The 17,544-nt window shown below is 48.4% G+C and overlaps 1 protein-coding gene across 2 annotated transcripts in view; it reads right to left on the minus strand.

Moving 5' to 3' along the window:
• Window positions 1-17,544, minus strand: part of LOC146859048 (septin-4-like) — a 328,318-nt gene that overhangs the window by 126,950 nt on the left and 183,824 nt on the right. The gene's annotated exons all lie outside the window — the stretch shown is intronic.

A 17,544-nucleotide genomic window follows, 5' to 3' on the forward strand; every position in this document is an offset into this window, starting at 1 on the left:
CTGGAAAAGGAGGACTAAGGGGGACTGGGGCAGGAAGAACAAAAGCAATCTGTTGCGACCAATGGAACGATTTGCACCACTAGGCCTTGAGATGAAGCCTTAAGACTGTGGCGCTTCTGTGACATGCTGAAAAGCCTAAGCGGCTGTGTTCACAATTTTTAGGAATCCTTGGGGACATCGAGCTGAGCCTTTACCAATCAGAACCTTTATGCCACTGGTGTCCATCAGCTTTACCTTACTATTGACCGCAAAACTGAGCACCAAGTATGCACCTTAGCACTTGACCCTCAGGGTAGTGAAGTCGAGCAGTCCAAAGTTTAATCGGGGATGTGGTATGGGGTTAACGTCTCAGCACTCAATAGAATACCTAATACCAATCAATAAATAAATATCCAGCCAGTAATTTTACAGAGAAAATAAAAAAAGTAATTTACTTAGAACACACAACATAATGCTGTCCAAAATCATATCATCATTAGATCCTTCAATTTCTACACTTACACAACTAACTAATAATAATGATGACTTGGGGGACTGTGTAGATTGCTCCTGTAGGACAGATATTAAGTTTGAGATCAGTACAAAGCATACATCAGCCCTTCTAGAGGAATTTGTGTGTAGTGTTTGCAGAAATTACCCCTTTCCAGGAGTTGTAGAACTCTTAATGACCAAAGTGAATGGTTCCCTCTTTCTCTCAGTGTTGTACTTGCTAAGTACCTTTTTTAGGTCTCGCCTGAGCCAGCGCATGCGCTGCAAGACATTTAGAAAGCGGGTTTTCAAAATGCTACCACAGGCATTTTGTGGCCTCAAGCTTGCGTGCACGCGCGCAGCCGCCATCTGTCTTTCCTCCTGTCACGGGTCATTAAGTGCACCGCGATCGTGATGCACTTTCACTTTCGGGGCGTGCGCGCGTACAACTCCAAATGCCAGCGTGAAATTGGATTTGGTCGCTTTCCTCTGTCTAACTCTCTAAAATTCCAAGACGGAACAGATTTCTTTTAGCAGCTCTTTCTCTGCTCTGATTTAAGCTCATTCAGCAACGCACTGCTTCTGTCTTTCTGAAGAGCTCACGCGGCTTCAGCAGACATCAATTACCTCCTACCTGGAGTTCATCAGCCTTGGAACAAACAAAGGGGAACATTAGCATGTAATTAGGCAATGGCATTAAAAAAAAAATGAAAACAAAAGGCTGAAGTGCGGATGCAACCAGTACTGGTCAGCAGCACAAAGGCTCGTAGGCTGCATTTGTTGTAGGCAGTCTGGTGTGCCTAGTAAATCCCGCCAAGTAACCCCATATGCTAATTTATCTTGTTTAGGCACGCACGCTTGTCTTTTTCTGGTGAACAGTGCATGCTTACTGTATGTGCCGGTGGTCTCAGTGCTCCGGTACAAGCGTGTAAACCTCATTACAGCATATGACGCTTACTGTAAATCGGGACGACGTACTCCACATGTATTAAAAACCTGCGCGATCTCTGGGTGCACTGAAAAACAGCTTGGGGAGTCTCTTGACAAGACTCGCATCGTACCTCCCACAAGGCAGCTTATCGCCTCAAAATTTCAAAGTGTGGGCTTCAAAAGCTTTACTTTGGCACAAGAACGTTTTATGGGAAAACACAAAAAAAGTGTAGCATTTCTGTGATTGGGTCTGCTTTCATTTTCCTCAACGTACCTGTTATCCACCTCCAGGAGCCTGCCATAGCCTCCGAAAAAATGCTGAATGTCATTCTCCTGGACCTGCTGTCTGAAGTCTACATTTAATTTAATTCTCTCGGAACATCCTCTCTGTCATGATAGCCTTAGCTCTTTCGAGGCTGGGATGTGAGCTCGCTCTCTCCATCTCTCTAAAACTAAAATCTTTTTTTTCTCCCCACTCTCTGGTTTTGTAACCCCCGTCCTTCATCCATTCTCGGTTTCACTGCATTCCTTCCTGTCTTCTGTCCAAAATCTTAGAGTGACAGCACATTCTGTTTTCTTTCTTCCTTTGATTTTGTTTTCAGCGTCCTACTGTCTGCACAATCTGGCCTTTTCTCGCTTTCCATGCTTCAAAAGTAGATACAGCTCTTATTTTCATCCGTCTGCAATGTTGCTCTTCTCTCTGGACTTCCTGCTTGTTGTAATTTGGAACGAGGCAGTTCAGAAAATAAAATGTTGTACCAGCCGCACATCAGTAGAGGTCATTTATTCCTGTTATTTTAGTTTCATAACATTTCATCCTTTACTGTCACTCTCCATTACCTCCCTCAGCTCTAACTCCACCGCTGCCCACCGCTGTCTCTGCTCTCTGCCCTCTCCTGCTCTCATCCCTTGCTTCTGGTGCCATGCTCACTCTCCGATACCTCGCTCAGATCTAACCCCACCGCTGCTCGTCCCTGTCTCTGCTCTCTGCCCTCTCCTGCTCTCACCCCGTGCTCTGGTGCCATGCTCACTCTCCGTTACCTCCCTCAGATCTAACCCCACTGCTGCCCGTCCCTGTCTCTGCCCTCTCCTGCTCGCACCCCGTGCTTCCGGTGCCCCTTGCCTGTCCCGCTGTATGCCACAGCACCCTGCTCCCTGTCTCTACTCTCTACCCCTCACCCTCCCCTGCTCTCACCCCACGTTTTTTCCAATACCTTATGCCTGCTTAGTTCTGCCACAGCACCCTGCCTCTACTCTGTGCATCCCCCACTCTCACTTTTTAGTTATGTTTTATATTATTGTATGTGAAAGATTTAACACTTGTATTAGAACTTTCACATACAATAATATAAAACAAAACTAAAAACTTATAAAATCACGAAAGCGAGACCTATTGGCTATGCCAATGCTTGTTTAGGTGTGTGAGTGGGTGTGTGAGTAGCTGTATGGGTCTGAGTGGGTGTGAGTAGCTCTATGGGTCAGTGACTGGGTGTGTGAGTGGCTGTATGGGTCTGTGAGAGGGTACATGAGTAGCTGTGTGGGTGTGTGACTGATTTTGTGAGTGGCTGTATGGGTCTGTGGGTGGGTGTGTGATTGGCTGTATGGGTCTGTGAATGGATGTGTGAGTGGCTGTATGGCTCTGTAAATGGGTGCGTGAGTGGTTCTATGGATGTGTATGTGGGTATATGAGTGGCTGTATGGGTGTATGAGTAGGTTTCTGGGTATTTGAGTGGCTGTATGGGTCTGTGAGTGGTTATGTGGGTGTAAGTGAGTGTGTGAGTGGCTCTAGGGGTGTGCGAGTGGCTGTCTGTGTCTTTGAGTGGGTGTTTTAGTGGCTGTATGGGTGTTTTAGTGGCTGTGTGAGTCTGTAAGTGTATGTGAGAGTGGCTGAATAGGTGTGTCAGTGGGTGTGTGAGTGTCGGTGTGAGTGTGTCAGTAGCTGTGTGAGTGACTGGGCCAGAACAGAACCTAACCTGCCCTTTTATCAAACAAGAGTCCACAGTTTTGCAGAAAAAGTCTTTCCATTTGGAGTACTTTCTTCTGGTTAATTAGCAAGTGCTACTACAATGGATCAAGAGGAAATGTCTCTAGTGACCTTGTGTGCATATAATTTCAGCAATGTGATTGTTCCTCAGGTGTCTTGACCCACAAATCAACATGAATCCTAGCCTAGAGTAGAGGATGAGACTACAAAGAGAGGAATCTCCATTATGCAAGGGTACTTTCACCCAACTATACGAAGTAAGTGCTTCTTTGTTTAGTGGAGATGTCCTCAAAATTTCTCAGCATCAAGAATGCTTCACCAAAACCAGCGGCATACCCGCTCGGAGGCCTTTTGGTAAGCTGTCCAGCAACTTGGGAAAAGGCGGGAAGACCTTTGCATACTACTAAAGAAAACAGGGTGGGTCCCTATGAGCAAACCTTGAAGATGATTTTTGGGCATTTGTAGACTCCATTAGGAATTTCAGATTGTTTTTCATGAGGAATACGAGAGGAAACGCACTTGCTTTGCCTTCGCCAAGCACAAGAATTTAGGATCAATTGTGCTTTACAGAAGTGGAGCTTCAACTGGGGTGCCTGCTGTGTTATATTTCTAAGTGAAATGAGCATTAGTGCCATAACGGACCCTTTTTTCCCCAAGAAGAGTCCACAGCTCTGCAGAAAATATCTGCCCAAATGGAGTAGTTTCTACTGGTTAATTAGTAATTGCTACCTCGTTGGGTAAATGTCTAGTGCATTTTCTATGCTACATCTGGCTAAGGACCACCAGGAAATATCTCCAGTGACCTTGTGTGCAAGTAATTTCAGCACTGTGCCTGTTTCCCGTCAAGAGAAGATAACAAGTCTACAAAGAGGTGAGTCTCCACCAAACCGGGGTACTTCCACTTTTGTTAATGAAGTAAAGGGGAGGGACCTCCTCTTCAGGCAGTTTTCGGCTCTAGGGGCTCCATGCCCAGGTGCCTGGCCTCTTGATACTGAGTGCCCTGGAGTCCATCCAGGGCACCTAGTCTGTAGCATTGGGGACCGCGGGGGAACCTCAATGCCCCAGCAGTCCCTGCCGGCTCACCAACTCCAGCGGTAGTAGGCATTGCTCCCACATGTAGGGGGCAGCAAAAAATGCTGCTCACTGCATGTGGGAGCGATTTTTTCATCTTTTCATAGATGAAAAGTCCGCTTCCAGAGACCGGGAGCAGTTTTCCTGCTCCTGTCGGCTGGGAGAGGGCTTGGTTTCGCTTGGCAGGGGCAGGCAATGCTCCTCCCAAGCGTAAGCAAACTGCTATCTTCCGAAGGTGGCCACCTCTGGAAATAGGGAGCAGACCCTGGGGGGAGGTTATCCCCAGAGCCATTAATGGCACCATGAGGGGGACCGCGTGGCCCCCATCCTTCAGTTTAAATAGGGCCAGCAACAGGGAGGTGGTGGTTCCTGGGTCCAAAAACGGCCTGGGAGAGGGGTTGCATGGACCTCTCCCACTTTACTTCAACATATGCCACGGGGAGGTGTTGGTCCCTGGAGCCAAATAGGGCCTGGGGTGATGTTGGCGCGGCCCCCCTCCCCCTACTTAATTATTTTGTGCCCCAGGGAGGTGGTGGACCCCAAGGCAATTTTAAACATTGGAGGTGGGGTCTACGCAGACCCCCTTTATTTATGCTCACATGCCCCCGGGATGTGGTGGTGCCCAGGGCTTTTAAAGGTCAAAGGAGGAGGGCCACGAGCCCCTCTCCGATTATTTTTTTCAAATAAACCCCAGGAAGGTGGTGGTCCCGGGGGCTTTAAACTGCCATAGGGGAGGTGGGGAGGCATACACCTCTTCCTTTTTGTGCAATTCACACTTGCCCCTAGGACCTAGGCCACCCAGGGGCTGAAATTAAAGCAAGCGCAGCAGACTGTGCTTGTTTATTTTTATTTTCGCTGCAAAAATTTGATAAAATGCTTTTTGGCCCTGGCGGGATCCCTGGGGGACCCCACCACCAGGCCTAGGTGGTCAGGGTATTCCTATCCTGCCCCTTCTCTTTTTTTAACATGTTTGTTTGGGACTCGGCTGAGTCTGAGTCTCTAAACGGCTGCCAACACTTCCTGGTTGAAGTGTTGGCAGCCAATCAGATCTCTGCATGAGATCGGTAAGATTAGCAGAGGGTCCACACCTTTAGATATACAAATCTGGTTTTCCTTTAATATCTCCAAAACTACTGAACGCATTTCACCAAATAATAAAAAGGGATCTTTCTGGACCAAGAGCTAGCTTTCTGCCAAATTTAATGTAATTCCATCCAGCGGTTCAGGCTATAGTCGTGTCTAAAATCTCTATAGGAATTAACATGGGAAACACACTTTTTTTGACTGTCCCTTTTACTCGGCCCCCGCTTGACGGATCATCCCAAAACTTATCATGCAAGACTAGAGCTAGGTGGGCACTTTTTCTGAAGAATTCCGAGAAGATTTGTGAAACTGCTCCAAAGTTATAAATAAGTCAAAAAACGCTTTTCCTATGGAAACTAGGTCCTAACGATACCTACCTACTGGTGGGTGGATATATATATATATTTATCTGCACGTAAAAGATTATTAGAAAACACCTCCACTATATAGACTTTTTCTTATAGGAGCATGTACGAACATTGCCGTCGTTTATTCAGGATACTAGTGACTTTTTAGGAAATATAAGTAACTATAATTGGGAACCATATTATCTACTGATGTCCCTTGATGTTACTTCACTTTATACTAGCATCTACCATCAAGACGGCATCAAGGCCGTAGAGCATTATTTAGGTTCTAGGCCATTGCACCTGTACCAACATATCAAAATGCTTGTGAATATGATCTCTTTCTGTTTAGAAAATAATTATTTTTTATTTCAGGATCAGGTATTTCAGCAAACACGGGATGTAGCAATGGGGGCATGCTTTTCACCTAGTTATGCCTGCCTCCATATGGGATGGTGGGAAGAACTAGTCTTAAAAGTGAAATATGGGAGTACATTATAACATCATGTCATTGCCTGGTTGCGGTATATTGCTGATTTGTTCGTGATTTGGCGGGGACGGTAGCGAGTGCACTCGCATTCATTGAACAAATCAACATGAACATGCTGAATTTACAGTTCACTGCTGCTATTAGCAAACAGTCAGTATGCTTTCTTGATGTGGAGATATACACAGCAGACTGCAAAATTTAAACCAGATTACATCAGAAAAAGACTGCAGGGAATACATTACTGCATGCCACAAGCTATCACCCGAAACACCTAATACACAGCATACCCTACGGGGAGATGCTGAGAATCACAAGAATCTGCAGCTATGATACAGATCCAGCACAGGCGCAGATAGAGAGCAAAAACAGGTTTCTGACGAGAGAATATTCAGAAAAAACAATAGACAATGCTATTAGAAGAACTAAAGCATTGAATAGGTCAGACCTGTTGGGTAAAACTGCCCCCAACAAGACATCAGATATTGAACAACCAGAGCAAGAAACCAGATTATTTCTTACATTCAATAAACAACACCACTCGTTACGTAAGATTATCAATAAGAATTGGCCCATAGTCTTGAGTGATCCAGTACTAGGAGAGCAATTACCAAAAAATCCTAATATAACATTTAGGAAGGTGAGGTCCATGAAGGATGCCCTAGTGAGTAGTAGTCCAGAAGTCAGAACAAATACAAACTGGTTGTCATCAAGGAAAGGGTTTGTGAAATGCACAAGTTGACGTGCATGTAGGTTTGGAGTGAACAAAAAGACCTACAACACTCCATTCAAGAAAGACCTGATTCCTACCAATAAACTGCTCATGTGTAAAACGGAGTATGCAGTTTATGTTTTGGAGTTCTCTTGTGGGCTGCATATGTGGGTAGCACCAAGTTGCAGGTCCACAAGCGAATACTCCAACACTTAAGGGCCATCACAAATTCGGACCCTGCCTACCCGGTCGCACGGCGCTTTAAAGACATCAACAACAATAACTTGGAACATCTAAAATATTTTGTAGTGGATACAGTTCTGGCTTTAAGAGGAAGGGGCAACCAGGAAGCTCTCTTAAGAAGACTGGAAACTTGATATATAATTGAACTGGACACCAAGACACCTTAGGGCCACAACTCAAGTAAGGATTTCTTTACGTGTCTATAATCCCATAAAACAACAATGTATAAGCGCCTGCCAGATAGACATGTCCCTTACAAGCAATTTGCTAAGCCCCATGAGATTTTATTAATAAAAGACCTCTCTATTTTATAAAAATATTTGCACTATTAGCACTTTATGAACAGGAAATGTTCATTGTGGTGGCACTATTTGCACAGTAGCACTTTATTTACAGACCATACAAAAGAGAAGATACAGGATCAGGCCCACTTGGGCTTTATTTACAGCTAGCATGATTAGCAAGATAATGGACATCTAAATTATTATTAAATAAATATTAAGAGATAGGTCCCCCAGGGAGAGAGTGATACAACTACGCAGATCAAGTAGCCACATGAGCTGTATCTCCGATAATGTGCAAACAACAAATAAAATCATATGCACCCTGTTGTGTTGTAATGTAACTATTTACGCTGTACAGTTATTTAAAATGTTTGTATAACAATTATTTTACCTGTGTATTTATACAACAATTGCAATCATGCACTTTATCTCTAGGTTCAGAGATTTAAATCAGGCATTAAGCATTAATGAGTATATCTTCTCTGTCTATGGTAGAGACAAACCAGGTGTGTCTGCACCTAGCACTTTAAAAATGTAAATGTTCTCTGCAGACGCGTCATGTGATCAAGGCCTGTTCAGGCCGAAATGCGTCATGGCGGTGTTGTAAGGGCGAAATAAAAAAGTTCAACTCCCCCAGGAAACTTGGAGTTTGCATTCGTTTGTTTCACAGAAGCAGGATCGCTTAAAAAACGAAGGTAGGAAGTTATCTATCTATCTATCTATCTATCTATCTATCTATCTATCTATCTATCTATCTATCTATCTATCTATCTATCTATCTATCTATCTATCTATCTATCTATCTATCTATCTATCTATCTATCTATCTATCTATCTATCTATCTATCTATCTATCTATCTATCTATCTATCTATCTATCTATCTATCTATCTATCTATCTATCTATCTATCTATCTATCTATCTATCTATCTATCTATCTATCTATCTATCTATCTATCTATCTATCTATCTATCTATCTATCTATCTATCTATCTATCTATCTATCTATCTATCTATCTATCTATCTATCTATCTATCTATCTATCTATCTATCTATCTATCTATCTATCTATCTATCTATCTATCTATCTATCTATCTATCTATCTATCTATCTATCTATCTATCTATCTATCTATCTATCTATCTATCTATCTATCTATCTATCTATCTATCTATCTATCTATCTATCTATCTATCACCTGCAAGCTCCCCATTACGAGTGGTCCTGATGAAGGTGGTAGTAATGTACATCCACCGAAATGTAGGTTGACCAGTTTTGGGAAACTTTGCAAAGATAACACAATGGTGGTATTTTATGAGATTGAGTCAACCCACTAGGTCATCTATAGTGTATGTCATATAATTGTATAGAAGCTTCCCCAGGATTGTTGTCTGAGTGTGAGTGTGCTGCCTGTGAAAGCGAGTTCTGGTTGGTGAGATTGAATGCCTGATGGTGTGTATGAATTACTCGAAGGATTTTTTTATGTCTTTCCTTATATTTTATCTGTAAATAATATGTCTGTGTGTGGCTATGTGAATCATGAAATAGTTTCTATGAACTTGGATGTATTTTCATATATTGACATTTGAAAATGATTATACATGTTTGTATTGATCGATATTTTGACAAAAAAAACATAACATTGTTTACAAATTTGACAAAATGTTGAATATATATAAAATGAAAAAATATTGTGATAAATATCAATGAATTTTGGACAACTTGGAATGGAAAGACTTATTGCTGTGTGTTGAGCCAGAGGCAGGCCACTAGTAAAGTATACAGGTCTGACAAGAGTTTTCATAAGAGTATTTTTGTCTTCTTTGCCCCTTATTCTTGGACCTCAAAGCATTACCAGGGGGTACCTTCTTTGATATACAGGAAAATAGCAGCCTTCTTCAGGACAAATTTTGTAATATAGCTTTTTCAGTCCAGAGCTGAGGGCTGAAAAGGCTATACTGGTTGTTTAATGCCCTGAACCCGAATTAGAGGCTGAGCCGCAGGGCTATTAGGATATTAGGACATTCCACCCACTGAGGAATGTTCTAAATTAAAAAGAAATAAACAGATAGACAAATATTAGAATGCTGGAACTGAAGGCTTATATGAGTTATTATACGACCGGAGCCACTTCAGTGTCTTCAATGGAGTTCTCAACATTCGGACCCAAAAACTAAAATGTGCATAACACAAAAAATGGAATATAGTTGGCTCGAGATGAACATGGCCGCTTGAGCCGCGAGCTCCTCCACGCCGGCCACTAATCCTGAAAATATCCGACCACCCTTCACCCCAAAACGACTTTTGGGAATAATATTCTTGTGTCGGAAAGCCTCCGCATCCCGGCACTGAGACTCAGGGCTCCCTAGACCGCCCCTATCCGAAGTTACGGGGCTGACGTGCAGGCGGGGCGCTGGGCCTCGGCTCCCCGAGCTGGAGTGGACGTGAGGCGGAGCTGCGTCGCCTTACGTGCAGGAGGGCGCCTGAAAGACAAGCCGGTCCCCGGCGCTGCGGGGGCCTGATCCGCTTGGCCCCCTGCGGGTTCCTGCGGGGGCGTGGACGAAGCTTCGGCCCGACCAAGGAGTGGTCTGGCCGGCCCCCACTGCACGAACGAGAGTGCTGTATCGCCGGAATACAAACACAGAGGGGAGCCTATCTATCCCCCCACCCCCCCTGGCGTGACTGTGGCGACTCGGACCGAGATCCGTGCCACGAGGCGGCCCGCAACAGGGAAGAGGAGTTGTTGAGGTGCCATCGACAGAGAGGTTAGTGGAAGGCAACGTGAGCACTCCCACCCAGACTACGCAGTCCAACCTAGGGGGTGCGCGTTGCGGCCATTTTGCGCTCGGCCTAAGGGAGTGTGAGCGCCTGATGCCACGGGGGGGCACTCGGAAAAGGCCCCCGATGGCGCTCGTGTACCGAGAGGAGGCTGGCGCAAGGAGCGCTGAAACTATGGACAGTGCCCTGGGGAAGCAGTGTTGGTGACAGCCTGACTCCTGCATTGAGCGTGGGAGCGGCGGAACTCTCCCGAGCCCCGGCTGGGGCTGTGTCTCCCTTGGGGAAGCTGACCTTCAGACGCCACGAGAGGAAAACGTCGCCCGCGGGGGGGGGGGCGTTACCGCATTCTGACACTGGCAACCTAGGCTTTGTCCACCGCGTGGGCTGCTGCAGGAGACGGGCACTGTGGGCATCTGGGAGTGACGCGACCACCGCTGACTGTGATCGCTGGTCGCGCGCCCCGTTAGGAGTCGGGCCCCCTGGTGCGGCTGGCCTTTCATCGCGGGGTCTGCCGCGGCGGGTGTGACCGGGACACTGTTGATGCGCTGAATGGATCGTAGGCGCTCGTGGCAATATAAATACCAGCGATAACACACCTGGAAGACGGCACAGTGTGCGACGCCCAGCCTCCCTTACATAGCGGAGTAGACATTGCGGGGTGCAGCCCGAAGGAAAAACCGTAGTAGTGGAATGAGCCTTGAGTGACCCGCTAGGGAGCTGCTGCACGGCCCGAGTGCTTTGGAGACTCCAGAGTAGGTGCTTTCACACCCCAGGGAGATACATATAGACGGCATACCAGTGCCTCAGGAGCAAGCGGCGACATCTCCTGGCCCACCCCGCACGCGTGTCGGACGCTCCCTGGGGCCTAGACAGACCGGGAGCGGGCACAGCGGGTGCCGGACAACATGGGGGGGAAGGGCCACCGCGGAGGAGCACAGGCGAAGCTGGAAAAGTTTGCATTCCTCAAGGATCGAAATGCGTCCCCCCCCCGGACAAGACTACAGAGTTTACGCTGGCAGATGTCATGGCCACGCTGACCCAGATGCAGGCCTCAATCGGCGCGATCTCCACGGAGGTTGCGCTTCTCAGGGCGGATGTCGCAAAAATTAACTCTAGACTGACGGAAGTCGAGGCCACCACAGCAACCCTCACCCACGACACGGCCGACCATCAAAAACGCATACAAACTCTTGAACAGGTGCAAAAACAGCTGCTGACCAAGCTAGATGACCAGGAAGGCAGGTCCAGACGAAACAACGTCCGGGTCGTTGGGGTGCCGGAGAGTGAACGCGGCCCGGCATTGGACCTCTTTGTGGAAAAACTAATCACCGAACAGCTGCAACCTCGTGGGCTCTCCAAATTTTTCTCGGTGGAAAGGGCGCACCGAGTACCAGGAGGAAGGCCTCGACCTGGAGCCCCCCCACGCCCGATCCTGGCCCGCATTTTCAACTTTCGCGACCGAGATGCAATCTTCCAGGCGGCGCGTGGCGCCCCCCCACTGCGGGTGGACAACAGCACAGTCACCCTCTATCCGGACTACACTGCGACAGTGATGCGGCAACGGAGAGACTTCACGGCGGTCAAGGCGGAACTCCGCACTCGAGAACTTAAATATTCGATGTTATACCCGGCGAAGCTGCGAGTAGAGGCGGAGGGGCGCACATGGTTCTTCACATCACCTGCGGAGGTCTCGGAGTGGCTGGAGGGGTGGCGCCCATCGAGAACGAAGGGTCGAACGGAGCATGCCCCGGGCAGCCATTCCACCTCCCCTCAGAACTTGGATGTCGAAGAGTCGATAGCGGAGGGTGGAGGGCCTTGAAGTCGAGGCTGTACAGGAACAACCGGACTTGGGGATGGTGAACGGGCCGGGGCCGGGGTGCGCCTGGAGACCGGATGGGGCCCTGAAACGAAAAGGGGCTGATGATTCTAGGCCTTTTTCTCTCTCCGTACAGTCGGATACATGAAGGGACAAGCATATGGTGTGGGGATCGGCGGCGGAACAGTGAGCGGCTTCCCCCCATACGCAAGTAACAAGTTAATGGGAACAAAGCACTCTGCTGAGTTGGGGTGGCGGGTAGTTCTAAATCCGCTGGGCAGGGAGGCAGGGAGGGGGGTGGGGGGACTGGGGCGTTCTTGGAATGTTGGTTTGTGTTTTCTTTTAGGTTCACCAACTACTCATTGGTCTATTAGGCTTGCTAGGCTTGTACAGGCACACAAGGGCGACACACGATCGTGCGCACTTCGCACATCCCTCCACGAAGACGGCGTCACCTAATATGACTCAAGAGACCACTGCTAGAATACTAGACATCCATACACAGCAGCGCTGTCCTTCTTTCAGTATTCTGTCCTGGAACGTTAATGGATTAGGGGACAAGATCAAACGGGGGCTAGTGCTGCAGTATCTCAAGCGTAGAGGGCCGGCGGTGGCACTCTTGCAAGAAACGCATTTAGTGGGCACTACCACCAAAGCCCTAGATAGGTGGGGATTTAAGATGGCGATACATTCGGAGTTCACGACGGGGTCCAGAGGGGTGGGCATATTGATCAACAAACGATCCCCCCTGATTCTTCTCGACTCTCGTCGGGAGGAGCATGGTCGCTTTGCGGCACTGACCTGCCAATGGGAGGGGAAAGTGTACAACTTGGTGACCGTCTACATCCCCCGACACTACATCAGACCTCCTTTAGGGCATTGGGTGAATTCCTGTTGGCGCTACCACAAGGGGAGCTTATTATGGGAGGGGACTTTAACGCGACCATGTACCCGTCACTAGATAGGTCATCATACAGGGCACATGGCGGCGACACCTCCATTCTCCAAGAATTTACTGGGGCGCTGGGCCTCATAGACACATGGAGGGCGTATAGGCAAGAGGAGAGACAGTACACCTTTCTTTCCGGGGCACACAACACCCTTTCCCGCATAGATTATATCTTCACATCACCCGCCGGGTTCAAAGGGGTGACCGAAGTATCGCACCTCCCTAGGGGTATTTCGGACCACTCACCAGTGGTCATCTCGTTTGCGACCGTCGACCTGTGTAAACGCACTGTATTCCCGATCCACCCCGGATATCTCAAAATCCCTAAAATCAGTAAGGCCCTTAAAACGGCGATCAAACACTATTTCACTGAAAACACTGATTCCGTCAGGAGCCCGGCAACCCTCTGGGAGGCTTTTAAAACAGTCCTACGCGGTCAGGCCGTCTCCGTCATTACGGCTCACAAGAAAACCCAGCGACTCGCAGTGCTGGAGCTCGAGCGAGGGGTGAGTGAGGCGGAAGCGCTTCATGCAACGCAGGCAGACGACGATTCGGCACATAAAGTACGCTTGGCGCAGCAGGAATACAGATCCCATCTCTGGGAGGCAGCACGCGCTAAACAGGTGGCGACCCAACATACGATCTACGAAATAGGGGACAAAGCAGGCAAACTGCTGGCATGGCTGGAAAAAGGGGAACGAGAGGCGCGGTGGGTGGCTCGGATTCGGCTAAGCAACGGGGAATTTACCTCGGAGCCGAGGCAAATAGCGGGGGCTTTCGCGGCCCACTATAAAATGATATACACTCCGGAGGCCTCCTCTACCGTTGCTGATAATGAGCTCTTCCTTCGGGACATCACAATGCCGCGACTGACCCCTTCGGGCATTGAGGCCCTGGAGGCGGACCTGACGGCTGAGGAGCTTACACTGGCGATTCTGGCCCTCCGCACCGGGAAGGCGATGGGGCCTAATGGAATCCCGATTGAATACTATAAACAAAACTCCTCACTAGTAGTCCCGCACCTACTGGCCATCTATAGGGACGGTCTATCGACCGGGCTCCTCCCCCGCGATCAGAGGATGGCTACGATAGTGGCGATCCCGAAACCTAACAAACCGACGCACGAATGTTCATCTTACCGCCCGATCTCGTTACTGAACGCAGAGGCGAAGATCCTAGCCAAGATGCTGGCGACACGACTACAGACATACCTCTCGACCCTAATACACCCGGACCAGTCGGGATTTATGCCCCACCGAAACACTGCTTTAAATATACGACGTCTACATGGAATTGTTGCGTGCAGCTCCTCGATAGAGGGGGACGCGGCCATCCTGTCACTAGATGCGCGGATGGCGTTCGATAGGGTAGAATGGCCTTTCTTGTTTGCCGTTCTTCGTCACATGGGACTGGGCCCCAAGATTTGCGCGTGGATTCAGCTTCTTTACAGCCAGCCACTTGCACAGGTGGTAGTAAACGGACACGTTTCGGACGCCTTTCCTTTGGGTCGGGGGACGAGGCAGGGATGCCCCCTTTCCCCGCTCCTTTTTGCTCTGGCTCTGGAGCCTTTGGCGGCGTGGGTGCGACAGGACCCTGTGATCCGGGGCCTCAAATGGATGATGGGGTGGGAGGATCGTATCTCCCTATATGCGGACGATGTCCTGCTGTACCTTGCCTCGCCGGCACGCTCCATTGCCTGCCTCCTCGACATTTGTGCGTCGTACGGGAAGAGATCAATTGGGAGAAATCCACCCTGTATATGCTCCGGGGCTCCCCGCCTCGCCTTCCGAGGAGCTGTAATATTCGAGTGGCCAATGAAGGCTTCAAATATCTCGGCATCTATGTAACTGCGGATCGCGACAAATTTATGGCTGAAAATCTAATGAAGCCCCTGCAAAGACTCCGCAATGACGTCAAGCACTGGCGCTCCTTGCCCCTGACATTGCTGGGAAGGGCTTCACTTTTCAAAATGCTGGCCCTCCCTAGATTCCTATACATGCTACAAAATACCCCTTTCCCGGTTGCACCCTCTTACTTCACGGCTATCAACGCAGAGGTCACCGGCCTCCTATGGGAAGACAAGGTGCCACGGATAGCTCTACACAAGCTCACCAGTGGCTGGTACGATGGCGGTATAGCCCTCCCAGATATTAAGACCTATTACTGGGCGTCGCAACTTATGATTATAAACCAATGGCCACATGCGCCTGGTGATGACCCTGCTTACCGTATGGATAGGCAACTGCTAGGGGTAGAAGGGGTGGTAGGAGCCCCCTACAACCCCAAAAAAGGTCACGTTCCGGCGGGGCCCGCAGCACACACCCTCCGGATATGGTTTGCGGCACAGCGAACAATGGGCTGGGCTGGAAGGATTACCCAGGCTACGCCTCTCTGGGACACGAAACAGCTTGGGGTACTACGCACCACCAAGGGATTCCACCAGTGGGATCTAATCGGTATCTCCAGGGTCGGAGACCTCTGGAAGCGGGGAGAGGTGATCACTTTTACCCAATTACAGGCAGACTATGACTTGGCAGATACCGAACGTTTCCGATACTTACAAATCCACCACGCCCTCCGGGCGGCGATTCCACCGGGGACACGGCTCCCGGAGTTGTCGCCCCTAGAGGACCGGCTCCTCACGGAACATCTTACTCAAAGAGCGACGTCCCCAACATACCGGAAAATAATAAATAATCGCCCTGATCCCTTCCTGACCCTTAAGAGTAAATGGGAGACAGAACTCGGAGACTTAGATGAGACGGAGTGGCAGTCCGCGCTGTCGTCCCCCAGAGAGGTGGGCATATCGTCCAAGTTAAGGCTGGTCCAACTTAAAATTTTGCACCGCACCTATTACACCCGTACACTCCTATTTAAATTGCAACGGGCGGAGTCCCCGCAATGTCTCAGGAGCTGTGGCCACGGGGGATCTTTCTTTCACACCCTATGGGAATGCCCAGTCATAGCGCTCTATTGGAAGGGGGTGTTGCACACGCTCTCCCAGGTGACAACAGTCCTGACGCCCCCGGAGCCACGGAGATGTCTCCTTAACATCTGGGAACAAACGGACCATAAGAGAATGACGCAGCTCTGGGTGACGTTGGGGATCATGCTGGCAAAACGCAATATAGCCCAGCGATGGGGTTCGGGGCAGGCGCCTACCCTGGCACAGTGGATACGTGACATGGACCATGTAATGGTGGTTGAAAAAACCGTATATATACATAGAGGGTGCCCCAAAAAATGGTCCCAGGTGTGGGGTGGGTGGAATGTGTACAGAGGGAATATATGTGAGCCCCCGCCCGATGCATCAGATTCTGAACTCAGTGACCAAGAGTAGCTCCCCTTTCGAGAACAGTGGTTGGGGATGGGAACGACTGTATGATACATATGGAATGTCTTTATGTCTCAATTGTACCTGTACTGCACTGTGGAATTCCGTTTGGAGTAATTTCCTGCTAAGCCTGAAACTCGATGAGTGGTGTTTATTCTCTGTTGTGTTTGCAACTTTAATAAAAATATTTTTAAAAAAAAAATGGAATATAGAACAGGCGGCAAAACGATGTTCTATGACATGATTTAGGTATATCACAGGATTCTTCATGAAGATTCGGTCCTCTAGGATCATGTTGGGTCTGTGGGGTGTTGTATTGGAATATCAGATTGTGAACATCTATACAGTATAAAAGGACAGATCACTTATGTTTCCATTAGCACATAGAACAGTAAGTACTCCAACTGAGAAGATGGGATACATTCCATATAGATCAGATTACAGTTACAGTCAGTACTCAGGACTTGTAACCCATTCTATTTCATATCACCTTCTGCTGTCATAAAATACTTCCCAAGTGTTTGACCTGTGCTTGAATATGTGGTTGGTGGCTATACACAAGAGACTCAGGGCCTAATTTAGAACTGGGAAGACGGTCCATCAGTCTACCAGGGGATGGATGTCTTTGCCATTGGCGCCCTTGGAGGAGAATTACCATACTGTAGGGGACCTTTGGCAGCTCCCTTTACAGTTCTGAAGGTTTGCCAAGTGGGAGCCATCTTTAAAGTGCTCACAGATAACAAACTCAAAACGTGGGAGGTTGTTTTCTCTGAACAAAAACTAAATGTCTGAGATGCGCAGGGAGTTTTTTTTCTTGCATTGTACGTGGGTGCCATTTAATATTTCCCGTGCCCTTATTTTTCAGGTTTTGTGAACACAGGCAGAGAAAATGAGTAATGATTGCTCTACCCTCAATAGTGCAGGATGACCATCACTATCTTGTCCGCCACTTGGAAGATGACCCGCCAGGTCAGAAGTTTACACTGGTGGAGCCAGAGGAGGCTGTGCAAGTTTCAACTTGGTACTTTCACAAAGAAAAGATCCATCACGTTTG

Source organism: Triturus cristatus, chromosome 3_2 (genome assembly GCF_964204655.1).
Source record: "Triturus cristatus chromosome 3_2, aTriCri1.1, whole genome shotgun sequence".
Taxonomy (NCBI): Eukaryota; Metazoa; Chordata; class Amphibia; order Caudata; family Salamandridae; genus Triturus; species Triturus cristatus.